This window comes from Mustela nivalis, assembly GCF_964662115.1.
Source record: "Mustela nivalis genome assembly, chromosome: 15".
NCBI classification, from domain to species: Eukaryota; Metazoa; Chordata; class Mammalia; order Carnivora; family Mustelidae; genus Mustela; species Mustela nivalis.
The window spans coordinates 31,545,241-31,565,659 of NC_139034.1; the positions used below are offsets into that span (position 1 = coordinate 31,545,241).

Genomic DNA, 20,419 nt, shown 5'->3' on the forward strand with positions numbered 1-20,419 from the left:
TCTTGACCCACTTCTGCATAGTAAGAACATGAAGTTGAAGAGGAGGAAAGGAGTTTAGAGCACTCAATTCTTCATTACTTGCCATCCCATTTTCTGGCAGCTCATTACACAAAGCTGCCAAATCCCTAGGTAAGATGTCAGGCTACCTTGAAAACTACATTTACTAAAAACTTCATTTGTAACAGACACCTAAAGGAACATAGAATGTGGCAAAGAACAATTAGCTGACAATATCTTTTTCTGGATCTACTTCATTATTTATCCTTTTCTTGCAACTGTCAGAACATATTTGTGTGTGCATTCATTTAAAGACACTGGCAGGAGCTAGTAGAAATCCAGTTTTCAGCTTTTTCCCCACAGTGGTCTCATGGAGAGATTGTCCTTTTTCATGTCCTAAAAATATAGCTTGTAGGAGTCCAGAGAGCAGGAGCTGCAGGTAACTGAGATGGGAAGGTATAAGAAATCCTCTCATGAAAATATTGTAGTACTTTAACATCTTATTTCTTTTTCCTATCCTCTCATAATACTGTCTTCTTTCTTCACATGAAAAAATATATTTCTTTATATTTGTAATTTCTCCTCTGATCTTTAATTTTCTTCAGATAAGCCCCAATCCTGGGATCCTTGGTTTAGTTAGCTTTAGCAGAGAGAACTAGCTGTCCACCACACATCTGTGCTCCCCCTTCCACAGTGGGCAATTGTTCAGCTAGAGACTACATTTCTCAGGCCCCTTGAATCAAGGTAGGATTGTATGACTAGTTTTCCCCAAATAGAATGTGAGCAGAAGTTATATGCTTCTCTTCTGATCTTGGGTTTTAAGAAATGATCATGCATTCTCTGCCCTTTCTTCTCAGGACCTCTGCTGAGATTCAAAGAACTCCAAGGCCCAAGGGGATGATGGAGCCACAGGACAGAAGGTGACCATATTCTGAATTAACCTGTGAAGACAGTTGACAAACACTTGGACAGGTCCACGAGTATGAAATAAACGTCTCTTATGTTAAGTCACTAGAATTTTAGGGCTTCTCTGTTATAGCAGCTATTGATAGTCTATCTAATATACCATCTCCAATTCTGAATCTTATCTTTTCCATCATTGGTCCTCTATAAACAGGCTACTTTCAATATTCCTTTGTTCTTTCTTACTCTCCATGATTTTTCTGGGTGAGCAGCTAATGAAATAGATAAGGCTGGGGTAGAGGGAAAATGGAGAGATGATGAATTCTGCTTTGGAGATATTAACCTGAGTTGCCTATGGGATATCCAGGGGAAGATGTCAAGTAAGAATTTAGACATTTGCCTCTGATTTCAGAAAAGTGTGGACTAGAGTTACAAATTTCAGAGTCAATAGCCTAACACTTACATTTAACTCCAGAAGGATTGTTGACATTAACCAGGGAGAGAGAGTGGAAAATGGAGAAATGAGTGTTACGTTTCTTAACATTTAGAGAATGGGTAGGGAAGATGTTTGACAGACTGGAATGGGAACTAGAAGGAAAATCAAAGAGGATGAGGTCAAAGGAACCAAGAGAGAAGAGTTATTCAAGAAGGAAGGAGTGGGAACTATTTCCAGTGCTATTGACCAGTGGGATAACCATGGAGGTATTGGTAACCTTGACAAGAGATGTTTCCTAAAGTTGATGGTGAGACTCCAGACTAGAATGGTTGAAGATAGAACTAAAGTGTGTACTGGGGACTGTCTGGTGTAAAATACCTTTCAAAAAATTACACAGGAAGGGTGCCTGGGTAGCTCAGTGGGTTAGGCCTCTGCCTTCAGCTCAGGTCATGATCTCAGGCTCCTGGGATTGAGTCCTGCAATGGGCTCTCTGTTCAGTGGGGAGCCTGCTTTCTCTCTCTCTCTCTCTCTCTCTGCCTGCCTCTCTGACTATTTGTGATCTCTCTCTGTCAAATAAATAAATAAATAAATAAATAAATAAATAAATAAAAATTTTTAAAAATTACACAGGAAGAACAGCAGAGAAATAAGGTAGAGTGGGAGGAGATATGGGATCTGGGGTCAAGGATGATTTTCTAAAGATGGTAAGCACTTGAGCCCATTATATGCTATAGGAAATGACCCAGTGGGAGAAGGGAAAGAAATGGTACAGGAAGACACGTACCATGACACTGCCCAACTGTTCAACGTGAACAAGATGCAGTACAAATTCTTCTCACTCCATGAAGTCTTCCATGATTGAGCCAACCGACAGTAACTTCTGCCTCTAGCCTCCTACAGAATGTATGATATGTAAGACTTTTCATACTTGCTCTGAACAGCTTAGTATGGTGAGAGCACCAGTGTCTGGAGTTGGCAAGACTGGGATTGAGTCTTTCTCCAGGCTTTCCTTTCCATTGATTCTCCAGGGACATCTCTTTTCACATTTCCTTCTTACTTTCTGTTCCTAACCATTCAGATGCACTTAAAGTTCATGTATATTGCCTCTGTAAATTCTTGACCTTTGCAAGTGCTATTGCCCAGGTCAGGTATGCCCATTTCCTCTTCTCCCCCTCTAGGAATGGCTAAATCCTACTAATCAAGCTCAGCTGTCTTGTATATAATACTTCTTTGACCTTGCTAGTTAGATGATGGTCCATTAAGCTCCCAAAGAAACACTGCATTTTTCTGCAGAAGCACTTATCACACTGAAGAACAATTGTCCTTAATAATTTTACTCCCTAACAGGCCTTGAGCATCTTGACAGTAGAAATCATGTCTCATCTATCTTTTGATCCCAAGTGACTTTCACAGTGTCCAATATATGATAGACATTTAAAAAATGTTCAGTGAATGAATTGGTGACTAAAATAGAGGATTGACTATTATTTCATGGAGTTGGTTTTTGTTAACAATCTTTATTTACCCAGTGTCTAAACAATATCTTTTTGCTTATGCAGTTGCTCAGATATAGCCCACATTTAATCATCCATCATTATGCTAAAGGTTAAAGAAATGTCCAGGGGTACCTGGGTGGCTCGGTGGGTTAATTCTCTGCCTTCAGCTCAGGTCATGATCCCAGGGTCCTGGGATCAAGCCCCACATCAGGCTCTCTGCTCAGCAGGGAGCCTGCTTCCCTCTCTCTCTGCCTGCCTCTCTGCCTACTTGTGATTTCTCTCTGTCAACGAAATAAATAAAAATAAATTAAAAAAAGAAATATCCATGTCACTGCAAGAAAGTTAGTAAAATATATTCCAGTTATAGGTGATATGACTTAAGAAATTTTAAAAAATGGAAATAGAGCTGAGATTGAGTAGAACAAACACAATCTATTGATGAAATTGCTTGGAAAAAAGCTTTTGATTTTAAAGAAACCAAGGGACATTGCATGGGTATATTTCTGGTAGTGAGAAAGTTATTTCTCATTGGGTAAAGAAAATTAATATATGATATAATGTCAGGAATAATTATCTTAATTGGTGATGAAAAATATCTTTCTCTTACTGTTGTTTTAATCCCCCCTTGAGATAGAGTAGTTAGTGGGGAAGGTATTATGTCTCATTTTCAGGGCAATTTACTTTAACGAATATGTCCCTTTTCAGTGAGGCCATTTGTGAATTACCTGTTGGTGCTTTGAAAAGCCAGACTTAAAATTCAGTCATAAGCAGCCCATTTATTTTATGAAATCAGTCACCTTGTAGGCTCTCTGATCAGAAGGTGCTCTTTGAGAACTGCTGGGATCTCCCAGTTGCTTCACAATGGGCATTGAAAAATGTCCTAAATGTCCTTACACTTTAGGGGATCAAAGTGACAACAACATACTGAATGAAAGGTAGGGAACTTGTGTGCTGTAAGTGGTCTGGAATAATTGGAGGAAATAATGTTCTTATGGCAAAATATCAGCATGATTAAATGTGGCTTAAAAACTCAAAAACCGTAAAATGGAATATTGATCCCAAAGGAGAATTTTCTTCTATTCCATCCCCTACCCATATTTAAAAGTAAACTTTCACTGATACGAGTAAGAGTTTTCTAAGGAAAACAAAGGTGAAAGAAATTAGCTTCATGTTATGAGAATGCATGTTAGGCCTAGAAGTAAACATCTTTGTAAAACTTAATCATTGAGGAAAGTCAGGATGAATGGAAAGCTTTGGATTCTTAACACCAGAGTGTAATGACTATGTTCCGAACTCTAGAATTGATTTCCCATGTCATCTCATACTTATAAAGCACATTTGATCACAGAATTGAAATACCAGTTCTAGGAATCCATTCAACAGACCAAGAAGTAGGTACAATGAAGGTGATACATGAAGAACAAGAACTGGGCAGCAAACCCTAGGAGCTTTAGAAGTGTAGCATCTGGAATCTCAGCTAATTCATGTGCACCTCAAAATTCAAGAAGCACTGAGCTCGGCTGTCCACTCTAAGAATTAAGTCCAGCTTTTCTGCCACTGTGGGCCTTTGTTTTTCCATCTGTAGATTGGATGGAGTGCCATTAGTCACTAAGTTCTTATTCCTGACCTTGAAGAGACCCTGAAGTGGAGGTGACCCCTGGAAGGGAGAGGGTTACGTGTGTGCAAGACACATGGCCATGCTGCACTGAACACCATGTAAATTGTGTACCTTGTAAAATGCCATATGCAAAACTGCCATGCTATTGGATGAAATGCAGTGTCAGGACTGGTGACATTATTTTCGTTGGAGTGTCTTGCTGTGATGGCAGGGGTCATTTGCAGTCTGTTCTGGAACCCAGGGAATTGAAGTCCAGGGAGAGAGAAAGACTGAGAGAGAGAATTAGAGAGAGAGAGCACGTGAGGAAAGTTGGGGCAAAGCAGCTGCGGTGATCCAGGAGGATCAGGACCCAGTTAAGAGTAAAGATGAAGGGTCACATTAATGATGATACATTCATCTTGCTTTTCCCTCTGTAGAGTTCTCACTGGACATTATCTCAGTGTGTTCTACCTAGTCCTTACTGGCCTCCATAAGTTAACCACCGTTAAATATTTACACGGTCTTCGTGTACCTCAATTCTTTTTTCATTTAATGCTAGCCTGAGGGCTCTAGAGTCTTCTCACTTCACCTCCGTATCTCGCTCTCTAAAAATGTCACAATATTGTTCTCAGGTGCCGCATGTTGCTGATGAACAGCTGTTCAGTTAAGCTGTTCCTTTTCAGTCCCATCTACTAGCAAATTTTTACAAGAGCTACAAACGTGCAGAGAAAACAGAAATGATGGAAAATCTGGCATTCCAAATGGCGTAAAAAAGAAAAGGATCTGGATAAGTCAATGATAGTGTAATTAACCCTTGTATGATTTGGTGGTGACTATGTCACTTGTCATCTTTCCTGGGGCCCATCTGAGAAAAACATCACCAGCGGTGGTTGTTGCCCATCTAGAGCGGACATGTTTCCCAGGCTGCTCATCTTTTCTTAATCTAAACAGGATTGGCTTTAGTCTCTCCAAATTTAGTTGTTTGAGTTGCTGTAGAAATGCTATTTAAGGAGTCTCTGACATTTTCATCATAAAGATGCTCTGGTGTAGGAAAATCAACCCTAGGTCTGGAGTTGGAAAGCTGGGTTTGAGTTCCGACTCATTAGCTGAGTGCCCTTAGGAAATTCATGTAATCTTTCAGAGCATCTGCTGTCTTCCAAAATCTGTCCCTTCCTTTCTCAGGGGCACCCGGTTACCTGGTGAGAGATTACGTTTCTCAGCCTTCTTCATAGCTAGGCATGGTCTCCTGGCTAAGTTTCTCTCCAGTGGAATGTGAGAAGAGGTGATGTGTGAAGCAATGGCCTACAGTGGATTTTTTCTCCTCCTTCCCCTTGTTTTGTGGAGCTGAGTCCTAGACCTAGGGATGACTTGTTTTTTTGTTTTGCCTCTCTCTCTCTCTCTCTTCCCTTGCTCATTTGTTTTGTTTCCTAAATTCCACATATGAGTGATATCATAGGGTATTTATCTTTCTTTTCTTAGTTTTTTATTTTTTTAATTAACATATAATGTATTATTAGTCCCAGGGAAACAGGTCTGTGAATCACCAGGTTTACACACTTCACAGCACTCATCATAGCACATACCTTCCCCAATGTCCCTAACCCAACCATCTTCTCCCTACACCCCTCCCCTCAGCAACCCTCAGTTTGTTTTGTGAGATTAAGAGTCTCTTATGGTTTGTCTCCCTCCAGATGGGGATAACTGTTTTTATGGTACAGATGAAGACAATGTCCTTAGGGGATGGCAAACTAACAGGATAGAGGAACCCGGAGCCAAAAATGTCTTTACAAAATATAGCGGCCCTGCCAGTTTACACTTCTAAGCTCCATACTATAAAGTATGCAAGGAACAAATGACTGTTTCATCCACACTATTTGTTGTTTCTTTATTATAGCTGCTTATTCTTGACCTTAATACAACACTTACATATTTATTTATAAGACTGGGGAATTGTAGCTTTTGACAGGACTGTTGTGAGGGCTAATTTATGTGATGTATGTGTTTTATAAATTGTAAGGTTTTATAAATTGTAAGTTTTATAAGTTGTATTATCATATTAGCTTTTTAAAAAAATTTTTAAATTTATTTTCAGCGTACCAGTATTCATTGTTTTTGCACCACACCCAGTGCTCCATGCAATCCGTGCCCTCTCCAATACCCACCACCTGGTTCCCCCAACCTCCCACCCCCCGCCCCTTCAAAACTCTCAGATTGTTTTTTCATAGTCTCTCATTCCAATTTACCCTTCCAATTTCCCCAACTCCCTTCTTCTCTCCATCTCCCCTTGTCCTCCATGCTATTTGTTATGCTCCACAAATAAGTGAAACCATATGATAATTGACTCTCTCTGCTTGACTTATTTCGCTCAGCATAATCTCTTCGAGTCCCATGCATGTTGCTACAAAAGTTGGGTATTCATCCTTTCTGATGGAGGCATAATACTCCATAGTGTATATGGACCACATCTTCCTTATCCATTCATCTGTTGAAGGGTGTCTTGGTTCTTTCCACAGTTTGGTGACCGTGACCATTGCTGCTATAAACATTGGGGTACAGATGGCCCTTCTTTTCACTACATCTGTATCTTTGGGGTAAATACCCAGTAGTACGATTGCAGGGTCATAGGGAAGCTCTATTTTTAATTTCTTATTATATAGTTTCACTTATTTGTGGAGCATAGCAAATAGCATGGAGGATAAGGGGAGATGGAGAGGAGAAGGGAGTTGAGGGAAATTGGAAGGGAGGTGAACCATGAAAGACTATGGACTCTGAAAAACAATCTAAGGGTTTTGAAGGGGCAAGGGGTGGGAGGTTGGGGGAACCAGGTGGTGGGTATTAGAGAGGGCACGGATTGCATGGAGCACTCGGTGTGGTGCAAAAACAATGAATACTGTTAGGCTGAAAAAAAAAAATTTAAAAAAAATTTCTTGAGGAATCTCCACGCTGTTCTCCAAAGAGGCTGCACCAACTTGCATTCCCACCAACAGTGTAAGAGGGATCCCCTTTCTCCGCATCCCCTCCAACACATGTTGTTTCCTGTCTTGCTAATTTTGGCCATTCTAACTGGTGTAAGGTGGTATCTCAATGTGGTTTTAATTTGAATTTCCCTGATGGCTAGTGATGATGAACATTTTTTCATGTGTCTGATAGCCATTTGTATGACTTGGTTGGAGAAGTGTCTGTTTATATCTTCTGCCCATTTTTTTTTTTTATATGATTGTCTGTTTTGTGTGTGTTGAGTTTGAGGAGTTCTTAGCACATTTAAAAGATTATCCACCATGACCAGGTGGTATTCATTCCTGGGCTACAAGAATGGTTCAACATTTGCAAATCAATCAATGTGATAGAACAAATTAATAAGAAAAGAGAGAAGAACCACATGGTCCTTTCATTTGATGCATAAAAAGCATTTGAAAAAATCCAGCATCCGTTCCTGATTAAAACACTTCAAAGTATAGGGATAGAGGAAACATTCCTGAACTTCATAAAATCTATCTATGAAAGACCCACAGCAAATATCATCCTCAATGGGAAAAAGCTTGCAGCCTTCCTGTTGAGATCAAGAACATGACAAGGATGCCCACTCTCACCACTCTTCTTCAACATAGTATTAGAAGTCCTAGCAACAATAATCAGACAACAAAGAGAAAGCAAAGGTATCCAAATTGGCAATGAAGAAGTCAAACTCTCTCTCTTCACAGATGGCATCATATTAGCTTTTATTGTTCTTGTAATTCTTGCATTTGTGAGACCACAGGTAGGCATGGCAGAGGAAGGGACAGGAGATGGGTTCCAATAATAAATTGTCTGGAGGGACGGGGATAAGTCTCTTCTAGGAGATCTCCTGATTATGCTGGGGAAAATGGGAAGGTATAAATAGAGAAGCATGATGGTCAAATTATGGATTTGGAGCCAGATGGCCTGGATTTCAATCCAGATTCTGCCACTTATTACTGTGGGCAAATTAGTTAACCTCTGTTCTACGGTTTTCTCAGAAAAATGAGGATGATGACGGGTGCTAACCTCATAGGGTTGTTGTAAAGACTAAACATGAACTGTGAGAAAAAATGCCTGACACATAGGAATCCTGCAACAAATGCCATTTGTATTTGAATTACACTGTGTTCACAGGAAAGGACAAGTGGAAATGAGGAGATGGGTGCATAAATGGGTAAGCGGCCTCTCCATTTCAGGATTCACCATTATCCAAGACTACTTCAATATCCTTGTGGAGACTTACTAACACTCTGACTCCAAAATTCCTTTTCTTCTCAACTCCTATTACCATACCACACTGGTTCTCAATTGGATGGTCTTTTACCATTGTCATGAGCCAGGCAAGATTCGTGATGCCATTGTCACTCCCTGTCACTGCATGGAAAACCCAGGCCGGAGCTATTTACATATTATTATTACTGCAGTTAAGTTATATGCAGTGTTGGTTTCGTTGTTATTTTAAATACCCTAATAAATATTATGCTGATATTTGGCATTAAAGTGGTAAATCATGAAACCAAAGAGTTAGGGAAACAGAACAGCAGCATGTACAGTTCATATTATCGAAGCAGATAATTATAGTTGGAGGCATGATAACAATCCCATAGTCATTAGAAAAGCAACAGCCTAGAGTATTGTGGGACCTAAGGAGGGAAATCTCCCACAAGTAGATGAAACTGTGCTATGTTTTATTGCACACACACACACATATATATATTGTTGACCCCATGCCTGGATATGCAATTCAAGATGGAAAAATTGTTAAAATTCTCAGAATACATAAAAGACCTCGAAAAGCAACAAGAAGCTGTGTGTCGAAGAGGATTGTGATTAAGGCATTGAACCACTAAACATCAATTTTTCAGAAACTTCTTGTTAACTTGGAATGGAAGCAGATTAATTTTCAGCAACATGTGTTTTGTGCGTCAATTGAGGGAAAAGGTATAAATTAAATTGAGTGGGAAATGCTGATAAGCTCACTAATTTTGGCATGTTTAGAAATTTTTATGTTAAAGGTATCAAAGAGATGAAAAACTTAATCATAGGTACCAAAAAGCATCATATCACTGAAATAATATGCTGGATTTCAGAAGCCCAAAGTTGTTACCATATTTAATTTAGTCCATAAAAATTATCTAAGAATGAGATATTTCTCAAATATTAAAAAAATAGATGGATGATGATTGAATTGATAGAAGATTGGCTTAAAGTCATCTTTAAGCCAATGACTGGACATCTGCAGCCCTTCAACACCTCCAGCCACAAACCATTTAAAGACAGTTTGAGGAAGGAATATGGATCCTGGCTGTTGTCTGGAAGCTTTCTGGTGAAATAAATAAAGTGCTAGCGCTAAAATTGATAGTTTGGGTGGTAAAGCGCTTGAAAGAATGATGGAGAGACAGGTGCTGCTCTTAATGTTACAAAGGACAGCAATGTGTAGAAAAAAATGAACATCAAGGACTTTGAGTCAAAAAGTGAGTTGAACAGAGCTGGCTTTAGTGTGAAAACATTTGGGGAATGCTTTAAACAATTCATTATATATGTATACATTTTCCTTATAAATGTTAAGGAGTGATATAGGAAAGAAACCTGCATCTAAAATCTAAAAGGGTTTTTTAATTAAAAAGTTGTGATAAGAATATATCATGTTATAGCTTAATTATCTTCATTTTTTTCTTTCTTAGTGTCTCATAAAATAATGGTGCATAACATATTCCAATTAATGATGTGTTAGATTCAAGCCACTTCCAAAGCTGGAAAATTGGTAGCATTGGAACTGTCCAGTCTCTGAGGTCTTACATGTCAATATTGACACCCCAACCATACCTTCATGTCCTTCCTGATTTCTTACTTCCATACTCATCCAAAATATGTTTGGTATGCCAGGATAGCCTTTCATTCCCTCAGTTCCTCTTTTTTATTATCCTTTCTAGTTCATTGATTCCTTCCTGTGTCCATCCTGCCATCTAACCTAGACCTTATGAAAGGAACCAGCACATTCTACCTTCCCTCCCCTTCCCTTCAGTTACGCCTCTGTCTCAGGTGCTTGGCCAATTGTCAGTCTGGGATTCATAGGCTTTAATTTCATTAAAAATTAATTATGACTGAAAAACAATCTGAGGTTTGTTTGGGAGTGGGAAGTTGGGTGAGCCTGGTGGTGGGTATTATGGAGGGCACGTATTGCATGGAACACTTGGTGTGGTACGTAAACAATGAATTCTGGTACACTGAAAAGAAATAAAAATAATAAAAAAAAATTATGATGTTTTAAATATATACAAAATTTAGGCATCTGTATACCTATCACCCAATTTTAACAGATGTTCTTAAAATAATTTATCTTTTTTTTTTTAAGACTTTATTTACTTGACACAGAGAGAGAGAGGGATCACAAGTAGGCAGAGAGGCAGGCAGAGAGAGGGGGAAGCAGGCTCACTGCCGAGCAGAGAGCCCAATGTGGGGCTTGATCCTAGGACCCCAAGATCATGACCTGAGCCGAGGCAGAGGCTTAACCCACTGAGCCACCCAGGTGCCCCAGAAAGATTTATCTTTTAACAGGTTACAGTGAAAGCCCTGCTGCCTCGAAGACATCAGCACCCGTTAGCTCCCTTTCCCTTAAGTCTGAGTTCCCAAGATACTAGCACCAGTGGAACAGTGAATCTCCTCAGAGATCTGGGTTCCAGACCTACAGGATCTCATTTGTAAATCTCCCAGTTCTAACAACCCATCTCTTCCTTCACTCCCTCACCCACAAACAGCAAGGGGAGTTTCCTGCCGTTCCGATTTCTGTATTACCTGAGCACTGGGTGTTACGTAAGACTGATGAGTCACTGACCTCTCCCTCTGAAACGGATAATACGTTTATATAATACGTTAAACGGATAATACGGATAAAACTTTAAAAAAATAAAGTAATATAAAAGACATAAAGTAAGATTAAAAAATATGTACTGTCTTTTACATACACACACAAAGTAAAGCTTAAATGCCTAGTCTAATAAGAAAAAGATTGGTTGCCTGTGTATCTGGCTTTGGAAAAAATCAGGCTATCTCTGTTAATCTGTGATGCAATTCATTTGAAAGTATCACAGTCACCAGGATACAGCAGGAAATCAGTGAGTGGTTTTTCTTTCACCCAGAGTACATGTGATGTCTTCCTTTGAGGTAACGACTGGGTAATGTTTATCTACATATATAAAAATAAACATATCAGCCACTGCATTTCCTGTAGTAATCCAAACTAGAAGGCTTTGACTATGGTAGGGTTTTCAGGTTTTGGGGATTTTTTTTAAGAGTGATAATATATTTGTTATTTTTCTTCTAAATATCATTTCTGCTTGTTGCAAAATCTTTCCAATAGTCTGAAAAAATACAAAATAAAGACATAAATTCTCTCATCAAAAAAAAAAAAACCAGAAAAACCAAGCAAACAATTTACTTCATAGTTTACTTCTTGCCTTCTTAATCCATTTCCTAATACCTGTTTAATTTCCCATATTAAGTTCTCTTTGTTAAAACAACTGTTACAGCTTTTGTCTTTCTGGTGGGGACTTGATAGATACATTTCCCCTTTCTCTCCAGAGGAAATGACTATTTAGAAGCTGGTATATATCACTCACATTTTGTTACATAAAATTGATATGAAAAATTAATTTATGTGTAATTTTGATTAATTGTTTTTTCCTGATTTTATTGTTTTTCAGAGTCAAGATGAAACAGAAAGATCTAATTGATTCATTTAAATTTTATTGTATGAATAAATTATAGTTTATCTATTGCCCTACTGGGTAATAAGTAGTTTATGTCCACTTTGTTATTAATACAAACATTGCTGCAAGAAAGATTTTTATGTCTCTTTGGGCTCATGTGCAAGAATCTCTGTAAGGTATAATCCTAGAGGTAGAATGGCTGGATAGTAGAGGATGCACTTATTTAAATTTATTAAGTTAAATTGGATCTTCACATATACTGGTACTGTACTTTTCCCCATTACCTCGCCATCTGTTATTATTAAGAGCGCCCCCCCATCTGATGGTGTAATACGGTTTTGGTTTAACTAATTTACATTTTTCTGATATCTACATATATATTTATATATATTTGTATGTGTGTGTATATATATATACACACACACATATATATATGTTAACCCATTTCCATTATATGTATTTCAAATACCTTTTCCTATACTTCGGTTTCTCTTTTAACACTATGCCATTTTCTGTCACAGAGAAGCTTTAAATATTCTGGAAGCCTAATGTATCAACCCTTTTCTTTATGAGTTTTTACTTTTTTTTATCTTGTATAAGAAACCTCCCACGAAAGTCATGAAAATATTCTACAATATTTTCTTTAAGTTTAATTTTGCCTTTTGTTTTTAATTTGTTCTTTAATCTATTTGCATTGACTTTTTTGTACTGCATAAAATTAGAATGTAATTTTTTCACTTTCCACATGGAGGACCTTTTGTCGGAGCACATTTTATTCTATTTATTGGTCTGTGTGATTCTTTTGTTTGTTCCCACACCACACTTCAACTTTTATAGCTTTGCAGTTTGTCTTGATATCTGGCATGGTATCAAGGGTGAGTGACTCATTGTTATTTATTTTCTTCAAATTGGTTTGGCTATTTTTGGCCTTTTATTCTTTTGGAGTGAATTTCAGGATCAAATTTCATGAAAAATCCTGTTGGGATTTTTGAGTAGAATTGCTTTGAATTTATAAGTTAGTTTGGGGTAAATTTTTATCTTTATCATATTAAAGGAGCCCTCCTATAGCTAAGGTCTTGCTCATTGATATGTAATTTTTAGACTAGTAGCACTGACATCACCTGGATCTTGTTAGAAATGCAGAATCTTAGATTCCAACCCATACTGGCTGAATCAGAATCTTCATTTAACAAGAGCCTCAGAGTTGTATGCACATTATTAAAGTTTGGGAAGTATGGTTTTAAAGTCATCCCTTTCCTCTTCTTAAATAGGGCTAGGGATTGAGGGTCTCTCCGGTAGACCCTAAGTCCCTTCACTAGACTACTTAGTGGTCTTCTTTCCACTAGATTCTCTTAAATTAAAAAGAGACATCCTAAAATATCATCTTAATACCCTCACTCCAACCCTAGGTGCACATCACCCATTGTCATTTGCTCCCCTCATAGTCAAGCTCCTTGAAGGAGAGGTCTGTGTTCATCAACCCCACTTCCTCACCTTCCAGTCATTCCTCAGGCTTCTGTGCCCCATAATTTTATCATAACTGCTTGAACTCATAAAAACAAATGATATTTTGCCATTAGTGACAACATAGGTGGACCTAGAATATACTACGCTAAGTGAATTAAGTCAGAGAAAGAACGACAAATAGTGTATGATTTCACTTATATGTGGAATCTGAAAACCAAACCAACAAAAAGCAAAAGCAGACTCTCGAATACAGAGAACAAACTGATGGTTGCCAAAAGGAAGGGGGTTGGGGGAGTGGGCAAAGTGGTAAAGGGGAGTGGGAGGTATAGTCTTCCAGTTATGAAATGAATAAGTCATGGGAATAAAAGGTACAGCCTAAGGAATATAGTCAGTAGTATTATAATAGCATTGTCCAGTAACAGATGGCAGCTACACTTGCAGTCCACATATGTTGAATCACTCTTGTACACTGCAGCCTAATACAGCAACTACATTTCAGTAAAAAAAAACCCACAACTTCTTTATCCATTTGTCTGTTGAAGGGCATCTTGGCTCTTTCCACAGTTTGGCGACTGTGGCCATTGCTGCTATGAACGTTGAGGTACAGATGGCCCTTCTTTTCACTATATCTGTATTTTTGGGGTATTATGCCTCCATCAGAAAGGATGAATACCCAACTTTTGTATCAACATGGATGGGACTGGAGGAGATTATGCTGAGTGATCAGGGGAAATCAGAGGGGGAGACAAACCATGAGAGACTGTGGACTCTGAGGAACAAACTGAGAGTTTTGGAGGGGAGGAGGGTAGGGGGGCGGTGAGCCTGGTGGTGGGTGTTTAAGAGGGCACATATTGCATGGAGCACTGGGGGTGGTACATAAACAATGAATCTAGGAACACTGATAAAATTAAATTAACCCCCCCCCCCGCAAAACCTAATACTGAGTGAAGAAGGTAAACATAAAAGATTATATATGATTTTGTATGTACAAAGTAGAAAAATAGGAAAAAACATAGGGTAACTGGATCAAAAATCAAGAACCATTTATATACTGCCTATAAGAGACCTACTTCAGACCTAAAAAACATGTAGATTGAAAGTGAAGAGATGGAAAACATTTATTAAGCAAATGGAAGCAAAAAGAAAGCTGGGATAGCAATACTTGTATGAGACAGAATAGACTTTAAAAGACTAATAAGAGACAAAGAGGGACACTATGTAATGATATGGGGAACAATCCAACAAGAGGATATAACAATTATAAAAATATATGCACCCAAAACAAGAGCATCTAAATACAAAAGCAACTATTAACAGACATAAAGGAAGAAATTGACATTAATACAGTAATAGTAGAGGATTTAATATCCCACTGACACCAATGGAGAGATCATTCAGACAGAAAAATCAATGAGGACACAGTGGTTCGAATGTCACATTAGATTAGATGAACCTAACATATATTCAGAGCATTCCACCCAAAACCAGTTGAATACATTCTTTTCAGTACACATGGAATATTCTCTAGGATAGGTCACATATTAGGCCACTAAACAAGTCTTCATAAATTCAAGTAGACTGAAATCCTATCATGCAACTTTTCCTACCACAGTGTTAAGAAACTAGAAATCAACCACAAGAAAAAATCAGGAAGAACACAAATATGTGAGGCCAAATAGTATGCTACTAAATAATGAATGGGTCAGCCAAGAAATCAAAGAGAAAATAAAAAAATACATGGAGGGGCGCCTGGGTGGCTCAGTTGGTTGGACGACTGCCTTCGGCTCAGGTCATGATCCCAGAGTTCCCGGATCAAGTCCCGCATCGGACTCCCAGCTCCACGGGGAGTCTGCTTCTCCCTCTGGCCTCCTCCTCTCTCATGCTCTCTCTTATTGTCTCTTTCTCAAATAAAGAAATAAAATCTTTAAAAAAAAGTACATGGAGGGGCGCCTGGGTGGCTCAGTGGGTTAAAGCCTCTGCTTTTGGCTCAGGTCATGATCCCAGGGTCCTGGGATCGAGCCCCGCATCGGGCTCTCTGCTCAGCGGGGAGCCTGCTTCCTCTTCTCTCTCTGCCTGCCTCTCTGCCTACTTGTGATCTCTGTCTGTCAAATAAATAAATAAAATAAAATAAAATACATGGAGACAGATGAAAATGAAAACACTACAGTTCAAAATCTTTGGGATGTAGCAAAAGCCGTTCTAAGAGGGAAGTTTATAAAAATAAGGCCTGCTTCAAGAAATAAGAAAAATCTCAAGCAACCAAAACTTAGCCCTAAAGGAGCTAGAAAGAGAACAAAGGTCAAAGCCAGTAGAAGGCAGAAAATAATAAATATTAGAGCAGAAATAAATGAAATAGAGACTAAAAAACCCAATAAAACAGATCAATGAAACCAGGAACTGATTCTTTGAAAATATCAAAAATTGATATATCTCTTTAAAAAAAAAAATTTATTGGGGCACCTGGGTGGCTCAGTGGGTTAAGCCGCTGCCTTCGGCTCAGGTCATGATCTCAGGGTCCTGGGATCGAGACCCCGCATCGGGCTCTCTGCTCAGCAGGGAGCCTGCTTCCTCCTCTCTCTCTCTCTGTCTGCCTTTCTGCCTACTTGTGATCTCTCTGTCAAATAAATAAATAAATAAAAATCTTAAAAAAAAAATTAAAAAAAATATTTTATTTATTTATTTGAGAGAGAGAGAGCATGAGAGGTGGTAGGTCAAAGGGAGAAGCAGACTCCCCGCTGAGCAGGGATTCCCTATGCAGGACTCCATCCTGGGACTCTAGGATCATGACCTGAGCCAAAGGCAGTCACTTAACCAATTGAGCCACCAGGTGCCCCAAACTGATAAATCTTTAGCCAGATTTATAAAAACAGAAGAGAGAGGACTAAAATTATATATATATATATATATATATATATATATATATATATATATAAAATCTGGCACATATATACATATATATGTATATATATAAAATGGCCATAAAAATAATGAGATTTTGCCATTTGCAACAACATGGATGGCACTAGAAGGTATAATGCTAAGTGAGATAAGTCAGAGAAAGACAAATACCATAATGGTTTCTCTCATATATGGAATTTACAAAACAAAACAAATGAACAAAGGAAAAAAGAGACAAACAAAAATGCTTTTAAATACAAAAAAGAAACTGGTCATTGCCAGAGGGGAAGTGGGTGGGAGGTGGGTGAAACAGACAAAGGGAATTAAGAGTACACTCACTATCATGAACACTGGGTAATGTACAGAATTGTCGAATCAGTATTAGCTTCACCTGAAGCTAATATTACATGTTAATAATTCTACAATTAAAAAATAAAAATTTTTCGAGAAGGTTAAAGAAAAAGGAAAAGCTAATCTATGAAGTTAGAAGTCAGGCTAATGGTTACCCTTGGGGGGATAAGTGCAAGGGACAAGGGGAGGTTTTGGGGGTAATGTTCTATTTTTTAATTCTTCTCTGGTAATGTTCTATTTCTTAATCTGGTTATATGAATGTATTCACACTATAAACTTATGTACTTTTCGGTATGCATGTTATACTTTAATAAAAAGCTCAAAAATACTTTCTTTAAAGTGGAGTGGGGAAAAGCCAGTCTGCTTGAGCTCAGGTTACCAAAGACCTCCTTAATTTCCAAGTCCAATGGGCATCTGAGTGCCCACTTTACTTGACCTTCTTGAAGAACATTTGCACCTTGTTAGTTCATTTCTTCCTTTGTTTTCACAGAAGGTGCCACAGCTTGGGCCCCTATTACCTCCTGCCTATCCCATGCGATTCTCTCCTAACCCACTTTTTCCTTCCCAGAATATATCCTTTCTCCTCTCTTGAGCTGCATGGGTTCTTCTAAATGCAAATCAGATCCTGTTACTGCTTTCCTTAAAACCATTCCCTAAAGCTCATATCTCACAGGTAAAACCCAAAAACTTCTTGGGCCATCATAAGAGGACCTTGTGGATTAAGTTTATGCCTGACCCTCTCACCTCATTTTCTTGCCGTTCACTTTCATGAAACTTGTGTTCTATCAGACAACTTGCAGTTCTCGGTAGCTCATGTCATTTCTTGTGTCCACGCCTTTGCATTTGCTTTTCCTTCTGCCAGGAATGCCTTTCCCCTTTGACTAATTATCAAGCACACACACATCCTTCCAGACCCAGTTCACATGTCTTCCTCCATGAAGAAGTCGCTACCCACTTAGAGAGATCTCTCTTGGCCACCATAGTCTGAATTCCTTTGATCGTACTTTTCTCTTAGTATGGCAGCTACTATTTACCTCTTCTTCCCTACTAGTCTATGAACTAGTAGTAGAAGGACTTAATCTTGTCTTTATATCCCTAGTGCAGGCATAGAGTAGGCATGTAATGAATGAATGGATGGATGACTGAATCAGGTTAGTAGAGGAGACCTTTGCTCATGCTGCCCCTGCTTACGGTGGTGTCTGTTCTAGGAATTTGACCATACTCTTCTGGGGACCTTGGAAAATTCTCCCTTCCCTGGAAAGCCCCTCATGAGATGCTCCAGCTGGAAGGGAACTCTCTTTTTATGCTGAAATACCACTTCTTTCTGGCCCCTCTCTTAGGCACTTACTTCTTTCACAGTATTTGTGCCTCTCTTGCTCAGCACAAGTCATTGGTAAATTTTCTGAAGCAAGGGGCTATGTTTTATCTTTGTCCTTCCCCCAAAAGTACATCAAATGTCTTGTACATGGAAGGCACTTGATTCATGTCTATTGAAGTGACCCAGCATGGTTTCAATTCACACCAGTGGGGAGTTTTTTATGGAGAGCACAAAGGAGGCTGAGATTCCTGAATTGGAGAGAAGGTTCTGTGGGTGGAGCACACACTGAGGGGTTATTAGCATCAGGCAGGTGGGTCATTACAAAAATCAAAATAATTGCTAAAGAGAGAGCCTTAGGTCTGAAAAGGCCACTCCTCTGCAAGGAGGCAGCCTTACAGAAATGCTCTCAACCCCTACCGGGGGCTTGGTAAACCCATTGTACCGCAGCCTGGGGCAGAGGCAAAAACTACCTTTCACTAAGCCTATCTAAACTAAGCTCTGGGAACCTTCTGAAGGCATTTTTAAGAAGATGCCAAAAGAGAGAATGTGATTAAATTTTCTAGAGCTATGGGAGACCCTGGGAGAAAACGCGTTCCTTTGGTCTCGGCTCCCTTAGCTGAAACATCATCGTGGAGGAGAGCGCCTTTCTTACTCCCAGAGGGCTTAGAATTCTAATCTCTGTTTAAATTAAGCATAACTGAGGGGGGGAAAAAGCTGACTTGGTAAAACACAATGGGCTTAAATGGAACAAGTTGTTTGTGGTGTGACCTATATGCCTTCTGCAATTAGATGAGCTCAGATCTCATCCAGATTCTTACCCATGCCGCTGGCCTGAAGAAGGAAGCCAGTAAATATCAAATATGCCAACAGTAAACATTTCCTTTGATTTTCTCCTGAGGCATCAGAGATTTCAGTATTTCATTATAATAGGTTTTCATCATGTGCTGTTTCAAAAACTGCCTTGAAAACAGGCTTGCAACTCCCAGTTTCTTCCTTGTCTGCAAAGGGAGTGAGGATGTTTGCGGCCCAAGAAGCTGACACCGGAGCTCTGGCCACACTGGGGCAGGGAGGCTGTTAGTTAGGTATGTCCCCAGAATTCCTCTGACATCAGGACAGAAGTCCCAACTGGATAACCTTCGGGTTTCTGGGACTTTGGAATGCTTATCAGAGTATGCAGTGTGAGCACATGGTCACTCCGTAGCCCAGAGAGGGTCATATCTACTTAAACAAATTTCCTGAGTATATTCAACCTTATCAAAGTACAGATGGAGGGTTTCCCTGTGAAGGCTAGAGCAGAACGGCAAGTGAGTGGCTTTCATTTTTTTTCTCTTCAGAGTAGATAAAGTGAAAGGCTTAAAGGAGGTTGGAAGAAAACTCTAATATTATCTTATTCATGTATGTACCGAATGACCTTACACACACTTCTTCAACTCCAACATCGAAGAGGCCTGGGTCTTCCTCCACAAAATCACAGTTCAGTTGTGAGAGCAGTGAGTGAAGTTGTGTTGGATGTTTTCTGTTTGCCCTTCCAGTTCTGTTCGCTTCCCTTTTCCATCAGGCTTTGAGCCCCATTACTAAGTCAGAGGTTCTCTTACCCTCTGTCTCCAGGTTGGGCTTGGTCAAAGGAAAATCCTAGCAGGAGATTAGAGGGAGGGAAGACCTTCAGGCTGGGTCTTTATTCCTTGGCCCCTCCCTGCTGGTTATTCAGGTTAGAGGGGTTCGTCTGCTGAAGACCATAGCCTCTGGGAAGTGGTCTACCCTGTCATTTCACGGGTTTCTCAAAGTTTGGTTAACTGCCTCTTCCCTCTGCTGCTCTAGTCCTAGAAGGAGGTGACAGCAGCCTGGTGTCACTCGCCTCAGGGTGCCTCACTGTCCCTTAGTGACTCTTGACCCTGCCACATTTTGTAAACAGTTCCTCTGTTAAGGGCCTCCCTGGGGACCCTTATTGAGTGTGTCACTTGTTTTCTGCCAGATGGAGGAGGCACTTTAGAAATGCAGCGTGGGGCACTTAGTATTGCATGTGGGAATCGTGGAAGGTATCCTGGAGGAGGTGAGGCATGAACCAAGTACGAGTTAGCCAGGTGAAGGGGATTTTAGACAGCTGGCCCACAAGGCGCTTAAGTTGGAAGAAGTTTGTAGTGGTTGAAACATCTTGTCCCTAAGGGCAAAGACGCTGCCTCTCCTGCTTGTTGTTAAAGACTCAGCAATGAACATAGGGATGCAGATTTCATTTTTTTGACATATACCTGG

At 39.5% G+C, this 20,419-nt stretch overlaps 1 long non-coding RNA gene across 3 annotated transcripts in view; it reads left to right on the forward strand.

Moving 5' to 3' along the window:
* The window catches only part of LOC309849253, a 323,232-nt gene that overhangs the window by 177,485 nt on the left and 125,328 nt on the right, over positions 1-20,419 (forward strand). Inside the window, exons 5-6 of one of the 3 annotated variants that reach the window (XR_014303617.1) lie at positions 855-917; positions 6,121-6,199. This is a non-coding gene — a long non-coding RNA (uncharacterized lncRNA). Of the gene's footprint in view, positions 1-854; positions 986-6,120; positions 6,200-20,419 lie in introns of those variants that run through there. The other 2 variants (XR_014303616.1, XR_014303618.1) reach the window with 2 other exon arrangements.